Source organism: Nuphar pumila, chromosome 5 (genome assembly GCF_984573655.1).
Source record: "Nuphar pumila chromosome 5, dmNupPumi1.hap1.1, whole genome shotgun sequence".
In the NCBI taxonomy this organism is placed as follows: Eukaryota; Viridiplantae; Streptophyta; class Magnoliopsida; order Nymphaeales; family Nymphaeaceae; genus Nuphar; species Nuphar pumila.
Window position 1 is genome coordinate 14,060,117 of NC_143253.1, and position 5,708 is coordinate 14,065,824.

The following is a 5,708-nucleotide window of genomic DNA, read 5'->3' on the forward strand; positions in this document are numbered from 1 at the left end:
TGAAGGCGTAGTTGTAGTTGTTGTTGTATGAAAAATTGAGTGAGTAGCAAGGTAGGTGGCACCAACATTATCACACCACAAAACCAATGAAGATGGTAACTATATACCCATCTTTGCAAGGAGGTATTTTAAGGAAAGAACTTCAACAATACCATTATAGTGAGTGCATGATATTCTCCTTCAGTGTTGGAGCGGATCTCCAAAAAATGAGATTTTTACCAAGATACATAGCATAACCCTCAGTGGATTTATGATAATCAAGGGAGCCTACCCAATCGACATCAGTGTATCATGCGAGAACCAAAGAGCTTGACTTATGCAATTGAAGGTCAAAATGTAATGTGTGCTTCAAATAACAAAGAATGTGTTTGACACAAGACCAATGACTTTCTGTAGGTGCATGCATAAATTGACTGACCTTATACAGGGAATATGCAACACCAGGTTTTGTTATAGTGACATACTGCAAGGGCACCCATAACACTCCAATAGAGAGTGGGTCAGAGAATTGAGGGCTGTTACCAAAAAAGTAAATTTGTATTTACTGGCATAGGAGAGGAGATCTTGATCTATTATGACTCTTATACCATATTATAATCACACACAAGAGATGCAAATTTTAATGTGGTTCGGTTCCTTGCAGATCCTATGCCCCAAACTCTCACCTCTCTTCTTATTTCTTATTAAATTTCAAGTACTCAATACATGCATATATACACAAGGAGGCAGTTAGGAGTTCCTTAATCTAAACCTTCAAAAAAGTCAACTAGGCCAAGGACTCCTATCTTGATAAGAGTTCTTTTGGAAACAAGTGTCTGATAATATTTCTTGATTACATAAGAAACTTGATTTCTTAGGGGTTTCCTTTCTCTTGGGAGTAACCTCTATAGTAGAATGGGTTTCCTTATCAGACAGCAGGGCTCATAAGGACTTTGCTTATTTGGTAGTGGCGACTTGTGGATGTCACCAAGTTGAAGGGACATCACAAGTTTGCATCCCTTGTTGCAAGGTCGAAGCTGTGAAGCTGGGTGTACTCCCCGGTGGGTAGAGGGGACCTCAATGGTTTTAGCAACCTGAGGCTGGCCAATGTGCCCTTGATTATCTAAAAAGAAAAAAAAATGGTGGTAACAGTAGGAATAGAAATGCAACTGGGTCATGGTGCAAACAGAAAGAGATGAAGGTACATAAACAACAAGCAAAAAATGATTCATGACCAATATCAAATTGAAGGGTGTGAAATCACCACTGTCAATTTTTTTTACATTTTCTAGCTCAATAAAGAGAGGCATCATCATCATTCGATTAGCTAAGAACAAAAGAAAAAAGAATCAAAACTTGTGAAGTCCACAAACAGAAGTGCAATAGTTGGTGGTCTGGCAGCATCACACCGCAGTGCAGCCTTGATCGACCTTCCATAGGTCAAATGAGCAATCAACGAAGTTGTAGTAGCCTCCATACAGAGACAAACTTTTGTTTGCTACACGTTCCTTCACAAAGGGGTAGGACAGCAGGTTGTGCACAGACAGATTCACTGCTTCCTGCACACTCAAACCAACCAACCAAAAATTCATGATGATCGAACCAGTCTTTTGAAATCTCTCTCTCTCTCTCGCTGTGTGTGTGTGTGTGTGATGAGTGATGAGAAAGAAGGAAAGTACCACTTCGCACTTGGCGCACTGTTCAGCAAAGGAGAGCTGGGCGTGTTCGGTTTTCACCTTTTCTCTGGCAGGAGAGCAGATCTTCACCCAGTCCTCAATGAAGTCACTGAATAAACCACAGCATCTCATGTGAGCACTGTGTGATGGTTGGTTGAAATACTGTCTGGCGATCTGTCTAACATCAGGTCAGATGCAGATATAGTTCAAGAACCCATTTTGATCTTCATAGCAGTAAAAATCCAAGACTTGCTCCTCTTACAAATTAGATATTACTACTAAGATGCATATCTGGATCATCCTTTATCTACCCACAAAATTTGAGCCTCTAAAATCGCAAGTAAATAGTTCTACCAACTAAAACAACTTTGCCCTTGTTAGCTGTTGAAAATACTTTTTATTTTCCTTATTGATTCACTAAATTAAATAAATAAATTTTTTATTTCTCAAAAAAAAATCACTACTTACATTGTGTTGCATATATAGTGCTTGGCTAAATATAACATTGTACTTTTAATAGAAGAATGCATGACCTTGTCTAATTACCTGCTAGTGGTGCCATCGTCTACATGAGGCCTTTTATACCACCACAACAGTTGTGTCCAACTACCATTATATTCTCCACCTTCACCAAAATAAAGAGGAAGACAATTATTAGAAAATGTTTGAACAAAGGATTGATTGGAATCTCATTTGGGTTCAAATCAATTTTTTTTAGATGAGATTCTCTTTGTTCATATACAGTAAATTTTGGGAGCACTTTCCTAATGGATAAAGGGGTTATTTCTCAGGGTTTTTTCTACAGGAAACTGGTCCACACTGAGTACAAACCCACCTGAAGCAGTATTCTGACATCCTAGTAGGATTCCTCGTCATAAAAACAAAAAGATACAATAATATCTAAGAAGAGTGTGTTGGATAAGTTGGCAAAAGGAACTTGATAAATGCCCTCAATTTAAATGCCAAATAATTAGAATGTGGATGAGCTGACATCGATGCAGTAACGGATTATAGATGAGTTCTTGCACCTAACTTATAAGAGTAAAATGTTTGAATAAAAATATTTCTAAGAATGAAAAATAGCTATAAATGAAAGAAGTAATTATGATATATGAACATAGCCAATTATCATCTACTAATGAAGTTGATGGTCAGTACAATGTGGCATTACTATACGTTCTAATTATTTGTTTCATTTAATGCCTAGAATATATTATTCGTGTTCAAATTACTGCTGCTACTGCTACAATTTCTTCATTAGTATTATTTTCAATATTAAAAATGATGTTAATACAATGATATGGCACTATTGATATTATTATTAACTCTGAAAGTTCAATGTTATCACATCAAAATCCTAGACATTCCTCTGAAATTGTAATTTTATAGTATTTTTTCATGAGATGAAATAAAGAATTGATCTAAGTCTTTTAAACTTAGTGGAAATGATCAAGGGGATGAATACTTAAGGGAATTACAAGTTGATTCCGAGATCTGTTTCAACTGCATGGATATTTAAATCATTTGGATCATATGCTCTTTCCTCTAAGTTATTCACTTTCCTTTCTTTTTTTCATAATATTTCTGAGCTTCTATGTGAATTGTACAACATTTTTTCATCAGAACTGATAGAAGCCTTGCAACATCACCTTAACCAGACAAGCAGGAATGCATACCTTTAGATGATGAACTGCATATTCTATAGCAGCACCGACCCCACCATATCTTGCCTATAGCCAATAAGATCAAAATATAATAGTTAAAAATTCACTAATAAAAAAAAGAACCTTGAATTTGTATTTATTGAAAATGATATGCAAAAGCCATGTCTGGTCGCTTTGTTGATACCTTGTCATATAGAGGCACCATGTTTGCGATGTTTCTAAACATGAAAGCTTCCCCTGGCTGCAACTGCATAATGTGAGAGGGGCACACCCTGGAGTCTGAGCAAGCAAAGACCATGTACTGGAATAAAGAAGTGAAAAAAGAAAAAAGAAAAAGAAAAAAAAAGTAAGTTATTGAATAATACTATAAGGGCCTATATAATCTACTGTCCAAATTATTACATAATAGATTTGAGTAGAGTTTTCAATGGATCGGATACGGAAAAGATATCCAACCAAATATGAATCCTTTTAGTCAGATTTGGTAGATAGAGCAGAGCATATGGCATCAAGTTAATAATCAAATTTGCAATTCTGTATGTAGTATTAACTTTGAATCTGAAATACAAATGTATCCAATTAGCTAAAAAGATTCGAATGCGGTATTAATTACCATATTTCATGTCGCTCAGAATCTGAATGCAAATCTGATTAGATTGGGTTCACTAACTGTTTGCATTCCTAGATTTGAGGAAGCCTTATGATATGTTCATGGCAGCTCAGCTAGTTGGCAAGGGATTGAGATTGATTTGACATGATTTAGGAAGAGCATGTTTGCATGCGGGACCCCAGTGCCTGCTTAGCCAAGGCATTGGATCTGCTTTAAAAGTCACGAGATTCTGACCATCAAGATCCACTAGCTGTTTTTAAAGCCAATGGGCCAAAAGATTCTTTCTCAAACTCCTCAAGATGCATACTCGCTTAATCAAATTAGTAATTTCAAGTCCATAAACCAAATTTTACTTGAACCCAACTAAGCCTGAATTCTGGGCATAACATCCAAATTAATATCAATCCCCATGATTGGTCCCGGACAGGTCCACATTTCTTCAATTCTGGATATGGATACAAGCTGTTTTTGTACTTTGTTGGTCAAATTTTAACTTGAACACATCCAGAATGTGTGTTCAATCCAGATTATGATCGAATGTAATTGATCTGATTAGATCCAATCTCTTTTCTAGTTGGATTCTACGTTTGACCCACATATGGATTTAACAGGTCTCTCTAGTTCACAACACAATGAGACCCTCAGCTAGGTCTCATTCTAGGTGTATGTGACCATTTTTAGATGAAGTTAACAAGGTAATCCCATAATCATACCTTGGGGCTTTGCCCTTTTGTCAGGGCCTGGAAAACCTCAGGTTGTTTCCTGAAAGAAACAGCAGTTCGTAAGTAAATAAAACAAGAAAATGCATACAAGTTGCATTTAGAGATCATATCTAACATGACAAAATTCATGAAACATGGTGTTTCTATATCCATGTTCATTGTGGCATTTAGAATAATTAGTAGAAACATCAATGGGTTTCAAGAAGAATGCCTCAGTTCATGTAACTTTTTAGATGGCCACACAAATAGAATCCATAAAAACAAAGGGAGAATTGAAGAGCACTACATATCAAAATTCAGTATGGAGCTAAGGGTGATTTTGTTTCTAAACCAAGATCTTGTAGAACAATATGTTGAAACTACAGAAACTAGAAAGTGCAGATATCAAGAATTTTTGGAACAAAGATACAACACTGGTACTTAACTGATAAACTTCCTTCTTAAAGTGTTCAAATCATTGGCGCAGTCTGTCCAATGGATTCCCTGGCATTCCGTCCATCGTAAATTTCCTCACTAAGTGACTGTATTGAAGAAGAAGAAAAAAAAAGAAACTTATGTAAGAAAGTAAGTGTAGTTGTTGAACAAACCCTGGTGTTTATTCTTTAAGATCCACGCTTCATTGTCTGCTTTCAAGTTCCAATGAATACTTGAGTTAGCAACCACATTGATGCTTATGTCAATGAACTAAAGTGATGAAGGTTGAGTATGACACACACACACACACACACACACACACACACACACACACACACACACACATATATATAGTATCATTTGCTCAGGAAAGCAGCTTCTTTTGGTGAAAAAATGTGCACAGATTTAAGAGAAATTACATCACAAAACTATTTCATAAGTCTCTGGGGGCATTGAGGTCATCTTTAGTAAAACTTGATTTAAAGCAAGTTTTTTTTATAAAACTCTCAAAACCAAAAAAATGAATGCAATTCTACTTTTTTTCCTGAAGCATTTGCAGAAACCATATTCGTTGGGCAAAAGCGAGTTTTTTTTTTCCAGAAAACTTTCTTTTAAAAAAATCTCAAATGTGGGACTTGTGTTC

General features: G+C 36.0%; 1 pseudogene; it reads right to left on the reverse strand.

Moving 5' to 3' along the window:
- Positions 1-982: 982 nt before the first annotated feature.
- LOC149836863 (carbonic anhydrase 2-like) lies at positions 983-5,150 on the reverse strand (annotated as a pseudogene).
- Between the last annotated feature and the right edge of the window lie 558 nt (positions 5,151-5,708).